This window comes from Macrotis lagotis, chromosome 3, assembly GCF_037893015.1.
Source record: "Macrotis lagotis isolate mMagLag1 chromosome 3, bilby.v1.9.chrom.fasta, whole genome shotgun sequence".
Taxonomy (NCBI): Eukaryota; Metazoa; Chordata; class Mammalia; order Peramelemorphia; family Peramelidae; genus Macrotis; species Macrotis lagotis.
The window spans coordinates 79,722,548-79,739,592 of NC_133660.1; positions in this window are offsets into that span (position 1 = coordinate 79,722,548).

The window sequence follows — 17,045 nt, forward strand, 5'->3', positions numbered from 1 at the left end:
CTGAACAAACTGTGGTATTTGTAAGTTATGGAACACTATTGTTCTATTAGAAACCAGGAGGGATGGGAATTCAGAGAAGCCTGGAAGTATTTGCATGAACTGATTCTGAGAGAGATGAGCAGAACCTTAAGAATATTGGCACATAACAGCAACATGTGGTTGATGATCAGTCTTAATGGACTTGATCATTTCATAAGTGCAACAATTAGGGACAATCTTGGGGTATTTGTGGTGGAGAATACCATCTGTATCCGGAGAAAAAATTGTGGAATTTGAACAAAGATCAAAGACTTATACCTTTAATTTTTTTAAAAATGTTCTTATTATGTAATTTTGCTATCTCTTATTTTTTTACTTATGGATATGATTTCTCTCTCTCAAAACATTCAATTTAGATCCATGTATAGCATGAAAACAATGAAAAGACTAACAGACTAGGTTCTGGGGGGGAGCAAGATTAGGGGGGAAATTGTAAAATTCAAAAATACATAAATTTAACAATAAAAAAGAAAAAGAAGGGTTCTAGTCATATAAAAAATAATAAGGAACTAACTGATGGATAACTGAAACTTTGTACTCTAATTTATGAAATATTCAAAGAACCTTCAGTACATTAGTAAAACTTCAGTGGAAGATTCATGGAAAAATACCAACAGGAGTTATTAAGATAAGAAAGTGTAGAAGAATTGCCTTCAGCAACAAAGGACAGTGAACCAATACCAGTAAAATTGCTAGGAGTTTGGAATCAATAATCAAGATTAATATTTGAGTTCCTTGTGGATCTTACCAAAACAAAAATCCTGGAACTAAATTCATCTAACATATGATGTGCCAGAAGATAATGATTTGTTGCCCTTTTTTAATCCCGCATTTAAATTTGGAATATTGGTATAAGATTAGACATGTCTAAACATAGCTTCACATCTCAATTTAAGGAAAGCCCACATCCTAGTGCCTAATAGACAACAAACCTTCCCACCACTTCACTTTTATCAATGAACATGGTCTTGCAAAAAATCAGAATGGGACATAGAGGGCTGCCCCCACCACCACCCCCAGGGTGAGACTTTTAAAAGTTCCTTTTGTTCCTCTTCTCAGTATAAGTGCTATTTTGAAGGGATGGTTTAAATAGCCAGGCAATTTTTCTCATTTTTCTTTGCATGAAGAGTCCTTCACCAGTGCTTAGAGGAACTTTAAACTGGGCAGAAATAGCTGGCTTAGCACCTCGCTAAACTCAATTGCACTGACCATTTATCTAAAGTTGCTACCTTTCACACTGAGTTGAAGCATTGACTGTGGGGTGTTTTGATCAGTGACTTGCTCCTTTCCTCTTCTTGACATAAATCCATCCAGGTCTACGGATGGCTTTATTGGAGGTGCTTGTTAGCTTAGTTGGGCATATTTTAACCAAGGCACCTGCAGTCTGTAAAAGTGATTAGGTTTTGCTGCCAGGATCACTTCTGGTAAGCACCACTCTAGTCAATGAATTAAGAGAAGGATTGCCCTGAACTGCAAAGCGGGGAGTCAGGATGATGAGTGATGGAGGAAAAAAGGAGAAAAATGATCAGAGGAAAAGTCAACCATTATACAAAGTCTGATAGTTTGTATTAGCATAACCACTCTTACCAGGAAGCGAAATGCCATACAGTGTTACCTGGACACTGTTTTATTAATACTAGCAAGGATTACTTCCCTCCTTCTTCAGTCCAACCCCACTTTAGGCCACTGATGTAAATTTGACAAGTATGGTGTTTCAAGAGCAGTTCATCAATCTGGAGTGCTTGGGATCCTAGATTTAGGGTTAGAAAAGACTTCTGAAGCCATCTAGTCCAAACCCCTTTCTTTGACACACAGAATGGATAAAGACTTAAATGTAAAATCAAAGATTTACAATAGAGTAAGAAAAAACTTAAAAGAGATCATGTAGTCCAACCCAGGATCACAGATGCTGAGATTTGCCCACAACTATACAAAGAGAAACCTGCAGAGTTCAACTGGCAATTTAAACCAGATCTTGCGACTTCAAATTCAGTGTTCTTTCTACTATCCCCAATGAGAATTCACATAAATCTTTGAGAGATGGTTGTTTATTGAATGGTTTTTGCTTGTATTCCATTAGTTATGTTTGTCAGACTGTTTTGCTCAGTATCTAACTATAACTTTGATCAAATAACTTAAGTATTTTCTGTTGGAGTGTGGGTCAATAGAGTGGATAGGGTTAGATCATGATTCTTCCAGATCATCTGAGTGGGATATAACAGGACAGAAAACCTAGCACTGTGTATAACAACTTATATGTGAGAGCTGTTACATCATTTCACATTTGATCAGTTTTCCTTTTTTTTTTCTTTTTCCTTCCTAGCTAGACTTGTCTCTGTAATTTTCATCTTTTGTTCACTCTTCTCTTTTTAAAAAAGTAATATCTGTCTTTCACAGGACAACTACCTTTCAAATATTCAAGTATATCTCTACCTCCCATATCTCTACCCCTATTCTCTCTTCTCCAGATTAAGTATCCATAATTTCCTCAACTTGGTTGAATTTTGAGTTCTTTATTCATCCCAGTTACCATCTCAACTCTAAAATATTTGCCATAGCTCCCCATTGAGAGAGGGACTGGAGATTTGGGGTGGAGTAGTGGTGGCAGCAGAGTAACAATAACACAAGACTTCTGAGAATGGGGAAAAAAAATTGGGGAAGGGAGAGGAAGTACATCTGCCAATATAAACCCTCTGGCCAGCTCAACATTATGTTATCCTTTTCTCCCCCCTCCTGGCAGTAGGAATTGTCATACCTAAATCCTTTTTTAAATCCTATCCTCATATAAATAGGCTTTCTTCTTTCTTCCTAATCTTTCTAACCTATAGAATCAAGCTAAATTTTCAGCACAGTTCTTTTAAGGTTTCTTAAGTAGTTTTTATTGTTTATATTATAGTCCTGGAAAAGTTTGAAATAAGTCCATTGTGAAGGGGGAAAAGTTTCTTTAAAAACCCTAGGAGTTGTATTTTTTTCCAGCTTGGAAAGAGAAGAAATTAATGGAAGATAAATACTGGAGGGTGAAATTTTCAATTACTGGGTGTTTTAAGAAATATTCTCAAGTAGTAGAACACCTGAAAAAAAAAGGTACTATGGGTCTTCACATACATTCTCTTTCTGTCTTGTCTCTCTCTCTTTGTGTCTCTCTGTGACTGTCTCCCTCTATTTGTCTTTGTTTCTCTGTCTCTGTCTCTCCTCTCTCCCTTTCTTTATCCTTTCCACTCTATTTCCTTTCCCTCTCTTCTTTGTTTCTCTTTTCCTTCTCCTTTTTTTCCTCTCCATCTCCCTCTTTTCCTAGCCCCTATCCCTCTCATTCCTACACTATCTCTTTGTATCTCTCTCTCTGTGTCTGTGTGGGACTCTCTCCCTCTCTTCCCCCCTCTTGCAGAAAAAAAGACAAAAAAAAAAAAAAGCACAGATCCTGTAAATGGATCCATGCAAAAGATTAAAGTTAAATTTATTAAATATGTCATTAGGTCAGCTAGGTTCATATTATCCTAGCCCTTTTCCACCTTAAGTGAAGGTGTGATTTTTGGAATAAAGAGGACTTTTTGATGGGTAAGGGTGACTTTTTCTGGGACTGCTCTTGCCTGGACAAAGTCAGAAATATATACTAAGTAGGAATTAGGACTGGAAATCATAGTGGGGGGGCAGGGATAGGAAGAAGGCACCTATAAATGCAGAGCAGTAGGCAGTGCTGAAATCAGCTAGGATAGGGAAGAGGAAAAGTCAGAAAGATTCCAGATCAATAAACGCTAATAGAAAAAGCTTTCTTGCCACTTATTAGGTCTGTGAGTCCTTTAGTTTACAGGGACTAACTACTTAGCCTCAGTTTGTTTAGTTGTAAAATATAGATTATATCACTTGTATTGTTTACCTCACTAGAATGTTATGAGGAAAACTAATGATATATAAATGTCAACTATAAATCAGTAAATGTCAGAGCTAAAAGACTCCTTGAAGAGAATCTAGCCCAGCTCCTTCATTTTTACAGATAAAGAAACAGAGACCCAGAGAAGTTAATTAACTTTCCCAAGGTCATAGAGGTAGTAAGACTTAAGAGAAGAACCAGAAACACAGCCATCTGACTCTTAGGTCAGAATGTAGGCAATAAAGGGGACTTACCTTTGTGGAACAGCACTAGCTGACAGTTCTTTTATTTGGTCTCTCTTCTCTTAGTCACAGAAAGGACACAAGGAAGGGTCAGGATCTCTCTTCTATCCTTCCCTGATTGATTACCATTCATCATCCTGTACTTAAAGGAGAGAATAGAAGCCATAACATAAACATGCTCAATAAATTATTCTCTGTTTACATCTGCATATGACAATTAAGCAATAGTAAGTGACAGACTGTGAATTAGTCTGTGGTAATTCATGCTCAGGGTGTTAGGCATAAGTGTGATAATAGGATGCCATTATAACACAGTAGGCACGATTACAATATCAACACATAAAATATTACTTTGCTAGTTGATTTTTAAAAAAAAACCCTTATTGGTTATTGTTTGATTTCATCAACCACTTTGAGAGATATAGGGAGGAAACATCTTTGATTTCACTTTGAATTAATCTGTCCAGTTCTCCACTCAACCTGAAAAATGGAGAGACCCAAGTCAAATTTATGGGACTAGTTCCCCCACTCTCTTTATAAATTCAATTCAATTAAATTCAACTAAACTTAATTCAGTTCAAACATTTGTTAAGCACACAGTGCTAGATTTTTTAAAGATACAAGGCCAAAATAATATTGTCCCTACCTACAAAGAGCTTACATTATTTTTGAGGTGGAAGTGGAGAAAGATACTATAATTCCCTCCCCCAAAAAGATTTGAGAAGGGGAAAAGTATCACTTGTGTTAAATTGAGAAGAGTGAAATCAGAAAAGGTTTGCAGAAGAAGGGCATTTGAGGTGAGCCAGAAGAAAAGTGAGGATTCTAAGCAGCAATCACAAAGGAGTAAATTCTATGCATAGGAGATATGTGAATGTGTGGAGACATAAGATTGTCTTTCCTGTCTTATTAAGCCAGTTGGGTTAGAATATAGACTTTGTAAAAGAGTGGAAAAAATGGTTGGAACAACTCTGTAGAGGAAGGCTTAAGAACTAAGGAATTTGTATTTTTAGAGTCAAGAAAGACCCACTAAAGGCTTTTGAGCAGGGAGCAATACTCATATCCGTGTTTTAAGAATATTATTTGACAGCTCTGTAAAGAATGGATTGGAAAGAGATAGCCTAGAGGCAGAAAGGACAATTAGGAGCCTATTACAAGATTTTAGACAAGAAGTGTTGAAAGCCTGAGCTAGGATGATGGTGGTGTAATTAGAGTGAAGGGGACAGATATGAAATGTTGTAGAGGGAAAGGCAATAAAACCTATCAACTAATTGAATATCAGGGGTTTCAAGCCTAGATGATTTGGATAATGGTCATTAAATCAAAAGAAATAAGGACATTTGGAAAAGGTCAAACCTCAAAGAGAAAGATGATGCAAACACTTCCACTTCAGATGCATATGCATGTATAGGTGTACACTAGGTTGATGAAAAGGGAACATGCTGAAAGTGGAAACAAGACCAGGGAGTGCCCAGCTCTTTCAGTAATCCATTCTTTACCCTCCCCTTAATATATGCACAGAACTAATGAGCCTAGCTCTAATATGTTTGCACAGAATGCTTGCCATGATGCAATGTCCAAATGGACTCTGGAGATGTACATATATTCTGTATCTGGCTTTCTCTTTACAGTTAATATCTATTGTTCTCCATTTCACATTCTCTTGATCTACTAATCCTATAATACCCAAATGACATCCACATTTCTCACCACTCTAATCTGCTCATTTATCAGTTTCTGTTGGTCTCCTAAAGCAGCAGAATGAAGACTCTGCAGACATTTTACCTTATCATCATATGCCTGCCATCTAGTGGTAAAATTAGGAAATCATAGGGTATACTTTGACTTCCAAAACTGGGTGTGGTGACACACAAGTCAAAATAGTTGCTTTTTTCTAATCTGCTTTCAGATATGGTTTCTTAAAAATAAAAGCTAGCCTATACCCTCTACTCAGAAATTATATCTCAGAAATTATATCTATATCTTCTTTAGGTCATGCTGAATGATCAGAGACTCTTAACTGTACCTTTCCTCCAAGATTCTGTCATTGGACCTCTCTCTCTCTCTCTCTCTCTCTCTCTCTCTCTCTCTCTCTCTGTCTGTCTCTCTCTCTCCATTCTCCCTTCATGATCTTATCCACTTTCTTTTCTTCAATTTTCACTTCAACTGTACATTTTCATAGATTTTTTTCATAAATTTATTTATTTTTCTAACTACATGCAAAGGTAGTTTTCAACATTCATTTATTTGGATAAGGTTTTGAGTTCCACATTTTTCTCCCTTCTTTCTATCCCTCCCCTTCCCCTTGACAGCAAGTATTCTGATATAGATTATACATGTATAATTATGAACTATACATTTTTTAGATGTAACAAATGATATATTTGTTTTGTTTGAATATAATTATTTTTAAAGGAGGTTTTTAACTTTAGGTTGAGGGGAATGAGATATGTAGAGAGAGAAGAAAAAAGAGGAGGAGGATGATAATGATGACAACAAGGAAGAAAGAGAAATGTAAATGAAACATTTGCTATATACATAATGGAGTATTGGCCTATGAATTCAGTCTATATGAGCTTGTTCAGAATGCTTGGATAATGCAGTACTCAAGTAGACTTTGGAGATATACATACATTCTGTAACTGGTTCTGGTCTGCTAACCTGGTCTGCGAGTACAAAGGATAATCTCTGATTGGTTATGAAGCTAGAATTGGGGCATATTCTAAAAGGTCCTAGTCTTTCAGAATTCTTTTCAATTTGCTTCTGGCACTAGAGAAAGCCAAAGAGCTTCTGAGGGCCTGTAGGTATGAGGATGGGTTCAAGCTTTCTGTCATCTGGAGGTAGCAGGGTGCCAATGGTTTATTACCCACGTTAGGTAGTGGCACACTGGATAGAGCACCTACCTTGGAGTCAGGAGAACCTGAGTTCTAATCCAGCCTCAGACTCTTAATAATTAAATAATAAGGCTGGACAACCTTGGACAAGGCACTTAATTCCATTGCCTTGCAAAAAAAAAAAAAGAGTGTATGACCCTGTTGATGTTTCACTGTTATGTTTATGCTGTTATATTATTAGTTAGAAAAGGTTCAGAATAGCTGTTATATTGCGAACTTTAAAAGGTCGGGAGAGCAAGACATCCAGTGAAGTCCATACTGGGTGTTGCAGTTAGCTAGTCTGGTCTCAAGGTCCTGAGGAAGGACCTTCAGGACCCAGCCTGGAAATAACTGAGTAGTGCACCATGTGTCTTTTAGAAATGAACTTGGAGGAATCAAAGCCAGAGAGAAACTCCAAAATGGGGGCTCAAACTCTCCTCTGAGACATAGATCCATCCTTTCTGAAAGAACTCCCAGAACTTGGAGGGGGAAATGTAACCTTCTTCATTACAGAAGTCTAAATTCAGAGCTGATCACTACATATGCCTTTTAAAAACAAACTGTACATAGCAGAGCTTGTGGTGACCTAATTGTTCCATCAAGCCTTCCATCCTAAGCAACCCTTTGAAATATTTTGTCTGGTAATTCTAGAAAGTTTAAGACTTCTAATTTTTTTTTATCTTTATGTTTCTTTTTTTTTTACCACTTTGTCAAGATAACAGCATAAACAGAAAGAGGATGTATCCTGTCTGTTTCTTTAATGGGATACCATAGCCAAAGAACTCATCACCTACTGGTTAATCTGCTGCTGATAAGCTTCTCTATATTTACATAAGCTCCTCTAAGGACAAGCAGGCACAATCAGGCATGGGGAAAATTACAATAAATCTGGGGGGAAATCTTCCTTTCTTAGATCTTTAATTCATTGTTTGTCTTTCATTCTTAAGTGTGACTATCACCCAAAATTCTATCCTTGGTCTTAATCTCTTCTCTATACATTTCTTCCTCAGGTCCCATCAAGTCCCATGGCTTCAATTATCAATCACATTAGTCCTTAATCTATATATCTAGCTACCTCCCTCTCCACATGGTTCTAGTGCCTGATAAATCTCTCTATTCAGTACTTCAAAATCAGCATGTCCCAAATATCTCTTCTTCCAAAAGTCTGACCTTCCTTCAATTCCCTAATTCTGTTTATGGCATCAACATTCTCCTAGTCATTCTCCACTGTCACCAAAAAAACCAACTCTTCTTGGTATTACCCACTGAAAAGTTCTTAGAATCATAGATTTAAAGCTAGAAGGAGCCTTGGAGGAAGTCAAGTCCAACATCCTCATATTGCAGATGAGAAAATTGAGGCACAGAGAGGTTTAAATGACTTGCCCAAGGTTATATAGCCAATAGGTATGCAAAATGGGACCTAGATGCCAGTCTTCCTGATTCCAAATCTAATACCTTATTCATTATCACATACTGCTTCTCAGTTGCACATTGCTAAACCCTCGCACAAACATACCTCCTTTTTGGAAGAATAACTTTCAAAGCAAAGCTTCCTGCAAACAATGAATACACACACAATAGTTATATCATACTCATTTATTGCCTTTGTTTGACAGTGCCTACTTTTTTCCTTTATTTTTTTTTATTCTGTACCTTAAAAATGCCAAATGAAAACAAGCATTTTCAGGTACATTGTTGAACAGAAGGAGATTATACATGGAACTACTATATATGAAACAGTTATGTAGCAATTGCCTTTTTAAGTACATAAAACTCTGAACATGTAACTTTCAAATCTGTCCTGCTTGTCTGATTCTTTTTGAGGTTTAAGATCTTTACTTTGTCTGAATATTAAAGTTTCTTAAATGTCTAAGAGGTGTTCCTCCTATTCTAACTGAGAATATTTGGAATATAAGTATGAAAGGAAGAAAATAAGAGTATGTACATACACACACACACACACACACACACACACACACACACACATTACAATTTTCCTATAGCATTGAGTATATGGGGAAGAAGAAAATAAGATAAAGTTGAATTGTATATAGCTTAGAATGCCAGGTGAAAGTGGTATGATTTCTTATGTCTCTTCTAGATTTTCTTCTTGTGTAACCATAATAGTTTTGTGAAATAAGTCAACATAAGAGGTGGTCCACAGTCAAATTCATCCCCCTTTGCCCTTGGAGTCACTCTTAACTGAAGCGTGTATTTTGAGCCTTTAGTTGGAATTATAGGAGTGCATTGTGTTCTGTATGTTAAAGTATTTCACAACTTGACGTGGAGTTGGGAGGGACTGTAGTGAGGTGGAGTAAGGGAGTTTGAAGAGGGGGTGTCTCACTTCCTCCCCTACATACAATTGTCATTAAAGTATGCTGCCAAAGAATGTGACCCACCAAGTGCCAGATTTGTCAGACTTGGCTGTCTTTGGGAATAGTTTTATCATTATCATTTTATCATTTTTGTTTGAGATGCTGAGTCAGGAAATTGACATTTTAGTGTTGTGCTTTTAAAAGTATTTGCTGTGTCTTCATTTTTTTCCTCTGTGACAGTTGAAGCAGAAGGAGTACTTAGCTTTCTTGATTTCAATTATCTTCCCTGTAGTATATTGCTGATATGTTACTGTGTCAAATGATGTTAGGTGAAGAAAAAGAAAATGTCACCTGGTAAATGTGACAGTTGTTGAGGAGGATTTGAGAGACATTTCCTGTCACTGATAGGTCTTCAAGTGCACTTTTGAAGACAGGTAAAATTCTTTGAAAAATTGGAATTTGGATTTTTTTCTGCCAATTTTGCTAACTTATGATCATGCAAATGTCACTTTTTGTTTCTTATAAAGGTTCTAAATTGAGGCAGGCAGAGTCATGTTCTGCTTGATTTTGTTTTACAGTTGTTAGTTGGATTGGAAGATATTCTTCATCTACAAACATCTAGAAATAGTCTTCCATTTTTCATTTAGAGAGAGTTTCACTTTGAGATACAAAGATCTGGGTTCAAATTTCATTTGACACACTATCTAACCATGATTAAGTCACTTAATCACTCTATGCTTCAGTTCCTCATCTGTTAAATGAGAATAATAATATCACTTGTCTCACAGAGTTGGCATGAGGAATAAGTGAAAAAATTCTAGGTGTGAAGGCAGAGAACTTGGGTTCAAATTTCAGTGACCTTGGACAAGTCACTAAGCCTTTTGATTCTTACTTTCCAAATCTATAAAGTGGAGAAATTTGGCTTGATGATATCCAAGTTTCCTTCCACTTCTAAGATTTATCCCAAACATTAACTGAGTTTATTTTTTGTTTTGTTTCCTGAATGTTTTCTGTGAAGCAAGAGGGAAAAAAGGTAGCCTTAAATTAATAAAAAGTTCATTATCATTCACTTCTTCTCTAAAAATGTATAGCACCTCTAAACTTATTTCCAGATAAAGTAGCTCGATTACTTTTACTTGCATTGTGATAATTTACATAAACATTAAAATAGAAAAATATCATGCATATTTCTGAAACCCAGAAAATCCCTGAAAACCACCAGGGTAGAATGAAGGAGGGCTGGTAGATGTGAGATTAAAGAGAAAACAACAATCATTATTTATAGGGAGTTAGCAAGAAATGATAGCTGGGTTGTTAAATTTGAGCTCCTTGTTTTATAGATGTGAATGCTGTCTTTGTGAGATGGCAGGGAATAGTTTGTGGACCATAAAAGTATACAATGGTATTGGGTGGTTTAAACCTATGCTCGACCTCTTTCTTCTCTTTGCAAAATGGATGAGAATTTTCTTGAGGTGCTAGAATAGGCCTTGACCTTCTGCGATGAGGGAGATCAGCAGATGATTTGATTTGTACTTCTACTTTGCCCAACTAGGAAAACACTTCAATAACTTGAAGGCTTCAATTAAATATATATGATCCTCCATTGACAGATGAATTTCAGCAAGTCAAAATCACCCTACATTTTTTATTTTAACTAAGTATCATCTCATTTAGCTTACTGCTGGCATCTCAATAAATGTGCTGGCATTGCCGATGCTCTGTTCATTTCTTGTCTTCTGTATGCTGTACATTTGGTTTTTATTTTCTCTTACAATGAATTGGTTTGGTTCACTTTCTCTAGTAGGCAGTTTTCTCCAGCTCAGTGCTTAAGCATTGCCAGAGAAAGAAATTTAGCCCAGCCATTCTCAACATGGCTTCTTATTTGCAACCCAATTTTCCCTAGCAAATGAGCATTACTAGGACCATTACTAAGCACCACATAGACATCTCTATGGGGATTCCCCCCCCCCCACTCTGGGTCTTAGTGACAGGAAGAAAAAAAGACTAGAAAATATAGGAAGAGGGGAAAGAATCAGAAAAACCAATAGAACTCTCTAGGGTTCCCTGTAGAAAAGAACCAGAGGAGACAAAACAAAAACAAACAAACAAACAAAAAATGAAGGAAACATAGCAGGATTCTGGAGACAGTGTGGTCTTGTAAAAAGAACACTGATTCTGGAATCAAATTTCTGTATTTTAAGTTCCTTTCCTGTAAAATGAGAGCATTTGGCTGGACAGTTTTTAAGGGAGCCTTCTAGCTAGCTCCAGGTCTATTGATCTTAGCATTGCAATAAATAACCTTATTGGCCCAGAAGTACTAGAGCGTTTATCCTTTCCTTTTCCCCTTGAGGGCCTTTCTCAGCCCTGGACACAGGTATCTGGGACTTTTTTGTAGTTCTAAGGGATTCTAGTCCCCAAATAGTGAAGGGTTAATATCTTTTTGCCTCTATCCTGGAACCTAAGGCAGGAAAAATTATTCAACAATTTTATCTCATTTCCAGTGTCTCCCCAAAAGGAGGGGTCAGAAAAGTGCCCACTAAACCAAAGTAAATTAGGTATAGGACAGCTATTTATTTTGTTCACACAAAATAAATGTGTAACACAAAAACTCAGATGTAATCTGACCAAAAAATACTCAAACAAACTGAAGCATATAACTATTGTTATATTATTATGGGAAATTGAAAGTTGGTATTTAAACATCAGAACATGAAGTGTTTGATGGATTGAAAAGACTTTGCTATATTTCATTTCAATTCTGTATTATCTCTCTCAAAGTTCTGTCATCTACCAAGACAAGGACCAGACCTAGGCTCATTCTCTTTCCAGTATTATTTTACAAAAGTGCTATAGCTACAAATCATCTGATTCTCTTCATCCTTAAAGAATGACATCACTATGTTTGAGACCAATTGCAGTGTATTCCTCTGTGGTTGGTCAGACCACTATGAGCTTGGAATGCTCTACCACAGGTCAGATACAAATAGGCCATGTGAAAATTTGGAATGATTTCTTTAAACTTGGGCATTTTGCATTTCTTTTTAGCCACTACAATTTTCCTTTGCTCATAGAGTATAAAACCTTCCCTGATGAGGTGGTCCTGTACCAATGTCTCCTATGTTTTTCAGGAAGATACATTGTGCTTCTAGCTTGTCAAAGAATAAATCTTTCAATGATCAATGTTGGAAAAGAAATAGAAAATCTTGGACACTGATGCATTGTTGGTGGGGGTTATGAAATGATCCAGCCTTTCTGGAGAGTAATTTGGAATTATACACAAAAGGCAATTAAAATGTGCATTCCCTTTGATCCAACAATACCACTACTGATTCTATACCCTGAAGAGGTCATGTAAAAGGGTACACAAAAATATTTGTAGTAGCTCTGTTTGTAGTGGCAAAGAACTGGAAATTGAGGAGATGTCCATCAATTGGGGAATGACTGAACAAATTGTAGAATTTGTATGTGATGGAATGCATTTGTTCAATTAGAAATCAGGAGGGTGGGATTTCAGAGAAGCCTAGAAAAACTTGCATGAATTGATACTGAGGAAGCAGAACCAGAAGAACCAGAAGAACATTGTACATTTTAATAATATGGGGTGATGATCAACCTTGATGGACATACTCATTCCATCACTGCAATGATCAGGGACAATTTTTGAGGGATCTGTGACAGAGAATACCATCTGCATCCAGAGAAGTTTGGACTTTAATTATTTAAACTATGGAGTTTAAATGAAGATCAAAGATGATTATTCTCAATTTTTAAAAAGTTGTCATATATTACATAATTTGGATCTATGCATATCATGGAACAAATGTAAAGACTATATTAGATTGCCTTCTGTCAGGGGAAAGGGGAAAGGGGAGGGAGGGAGGAAATTATAAATTCAAAATCTTACAAAAATGATTGGTAGAAACTATGTCTGCATATGATTGGAAAACAGATAAAATATTTGTATAATTAAAAACAGGTTAGATCAAAATACCTGGATTTCTCAATAACAGGGAGCTGGGTGGGAGGAAGGGAGAGAATTTGGAACTCAAGGTTTTCAAAGTAAATATTGACACTTGTGTTTGTATGTATTTTTATGTATATATATAGTATGTATGTATTATGATTTTGTATAGGGGGAGGGATTTAAAAATTTTTTAAATGAATCCTTTCAAGTTCTCTTCCTGTGTTTTTGCAATTCCCTGATTGCTCTTCTAAGAAAATATTCTCTCTGAAGCATGGAGATAACTTGAAATAAGCAAGAGATGTATGATGTGAAAAAGCAAATATATAGCCTTATTTATGAATACCAAAGGGGAAAAAAGATGGGGAAATTTTATTCAACTGTTCAATAAACTAAGCATTTCATGAATATGTAACACTTTGTTTGGTGTTATGAGCAGTAAAAATTGTAGATAAAACACTATCCCTGCTTCATGGAACTTAGTCCAGTTCTGAACACAAAGCACACACCATAGACTAGAATGTAATTGTTTTAGCTCTACTGGTAGGAAGAAGAATGGGAAAAGATAGCTATCCTTCTGCTGTGGCTGAAGTAGTGTTTTGCCTGGGAAGAGGAAAACTGACTAGAAAACAGAATGAGGGATTGAGTTTTGATATTTCTCTTTATATTTAACTTAACTCTATGTTAAGTGTTTTCTAAACTAGATTTTCTACCTTAATCTTAACAAAATTGGGAAACAGGTTTTGTTAGGATTTTCTTCAATTATATCATAGAGAAAATTTATTGAAATTAAATAACCACAAAGTGGTATTGTTTAAAAGCAGACATACATATAAATATGTACATGTTATATGCTTTTAAGTGAAGCTATAACTGTGATTTCTAGCATTCTTATAATGGAAACAAGACAAGCTTTTCAAATGTAAATGTTACTTCCTCTATTATTGGGGAAATGGAGATACCTTCTAATTATTTGTGTTGCAATTTACTTAGGAGGAATTTGTCCCTCAAACAAAAATGAAATGACTATCAGGAGAATGAAATAAATAAAATCAGGAGAATCCCCTAACTGCCCCACCCCCTTTATAATTCTTAGAAATATTTTTCTCCTTTTCAGGCTTGATTTCTAGTTTGATTCTTTTTCTCAGCCCCTGAAATGTAGAATGATGGAATTTAGATCTGGAAGTGTTCTGATTACTTGGATTCTCTCATCGATGGCTGAACAGGCTATTATCATGAATATGTGCCTTGTCTCTGCATCAGGGTGAAATGGTCATGCCTAGGGGAGAGGGAAAATAGTTCTAAACTTCTCCATATGATTAAATGTAATTCACCAACTGGGTGTGGAGAAAGAAAGGGACTAAATTAGATCTATAAAGGACCATCAACCTGAGAAACCAGTTAGGTTTACCTGAAATGTGGAAAAGCAAATTGTGCCATATTTCAAAGGATAATAGCACTTTTCTGATATTTTGCAATTATCATTAATCAGCAACATTGGCCTATAATCCCCATTATCTCCTTTAAACCTAACTTATTTCAAAATGACTAATCCTATAGCATTTCTGAGCATGCTGGCAGCTCTCCACACATAAATACTGCATTAAACATCATACACAGTCTATCCCCTGGGCAATCTTTGAATTTTTTATAAAATCTGCCCACTGATCCATCAGACCCCGATATTTTCTTCCAATTTTCATCATACCTTTTGGACTTCTGGTATAGCCATCTCTACTATTTAAAATCTCCTTGGCATTTGAGTCTTTCAGGAGAGTGTTAATGGTAAGAAAAAATGGCTAGATGGGCTTTCTCAGATTGAACTTATTGCAAAATACTTACCTATTTTTAAATATTATTCTTGGCAAGTCAACTGTGATTTCAGATAATTTTGCTAGTGTTTCTGTTCATTATCCATACTACAAAGCTAGTTTGAGTGTAAGGCAGTGGGGAATATTGGGGAACATGGCAACCTGAAATAAGGAGACTGGGATTCTGAGAGCCAATGGTCAAGGCATTTTATCTCTTACCCTCCATTTTAAATCTATAAAATAAGGACAAATTTATGATATCTTTTAAAAGCTGTGGTGAGAAAATATCTTTTTAATCTACAAAATTCTTTAAAGAAGGCTCATTTATTTTGCTGCTTTAAAACTTTTGGAGTCTCTGATTTCATTGATATGGGTATTCCTTTCACCGATATAGATTGTAATCCCTCTATAAATTAGTAAACCATCGTCAGGAGATGCTTCAGTCATAAAAAAGTTCATTACCCTTTTATTATCATCTGAGGATAAACCTCTTCAGACTTAGTTGTGATAACCTCAGAGAATAGTTATACAATGTACTGTCTAATTAATACTTGTAGTCTTTCTTGCTTCTTCTTCTGTCTTCTTTCTTGGAACTTCCGGGATTTGTGCTCCATTGTGGCCTTGGAGAATACAAGTTTTTTAGTTCCATACCAAGAAGAGGTATAAGAGCAAACCTTGAGTATTATAGTATTCCTTATTACCTCTTTGAACTTGGGCAAGTTACATAAGAGTATTAAATTTCAGTTTGCTCATTTAGCAAATGTGAATATTGAACTAGATGGCCCCTGAGAGCTCTTCTAGCTCTGGATCCATAATCTATGATTCTTTGATTATAATTATTGCATAATTTTATTCCTCACTCCCCTAATATTTATATATAATATTCAAGAAGGCTGACACTAGGGAAAAGTTTTTTTTAATTCAATTCCAAGGATACAATAGGGGTTATGGAATAGACAGCATGTGAAGACATAGCACAGGGAAATTTTATTACAGATTCTAATTTTTAATTCTAACAATTTGAAATTTGAATGGACTAATCACAAATGCTAAACTTGTCTGGAAGTCTTTACAAGGTGATAGTTGCTAGTATGTTCTATTGTTTTAAGATTACAAAGTGGTAGGAATGAGGGAGAAGTTTGAATTCTCTAAATATGTTTCACACACATAATATACATAGAGACATGCACACACACATATATGTATATATAGAGACATATGTACACCCAGAATTTTCCAGGAACATGGATAAAGCCAATATAGATTATTAAATTGCTTTAGGCTTGTTGAATTTGGGTAGTGGTATCCCTTCATTCATCTTTTATCTGTCAGCAAACAAGGGTTTATTAAGAACTTCAAGGTATATCTGGGTGGAAGATTCACTGTCACTCTCCCTTTTGATATGCTCTGCCATCATATTTTCACAAACCAAACCATCAAATTGTCTAAAATGGATATTATTCCCCAGTCTGTCCTATTTTCACAACCAATAGAAAAAATAGCTTAGAACAAAGTATTCTTAATTGGAATTAGAGAAGTTGGGTTCCCCCCCATTCACCATGTGTGTTACCTTGGATAAGTCACTTCAACTCTCTGAGTCTCAGTTTATTCATCTAAAAATCAGTGTTGGAACAGATAGCCTCTAATGTCCCTTTTAAGCCATAATCTATGATGCTCTATGATCCCAAGAACTGCAAACCAGTGGTGGGAGGAGTAGTGCAATGGAAAAAAGAAATGAACAAGAAGAAAGTTTAATAAGTTTTACTAAGTTTAAGGACCATTGGAAATAAAAGTGCCACCGATTGTTAAAAATATTCTGTAGACCAGAATCAACCTGTGGCCTGGCATTTGGGAAAGTCCAAGTGAAATCTTCATTTTAGATAGTGATGAAGTTGGGAGGGAGAAGGATGAAGGGTGATACAGTGATGAAGGTACTGGA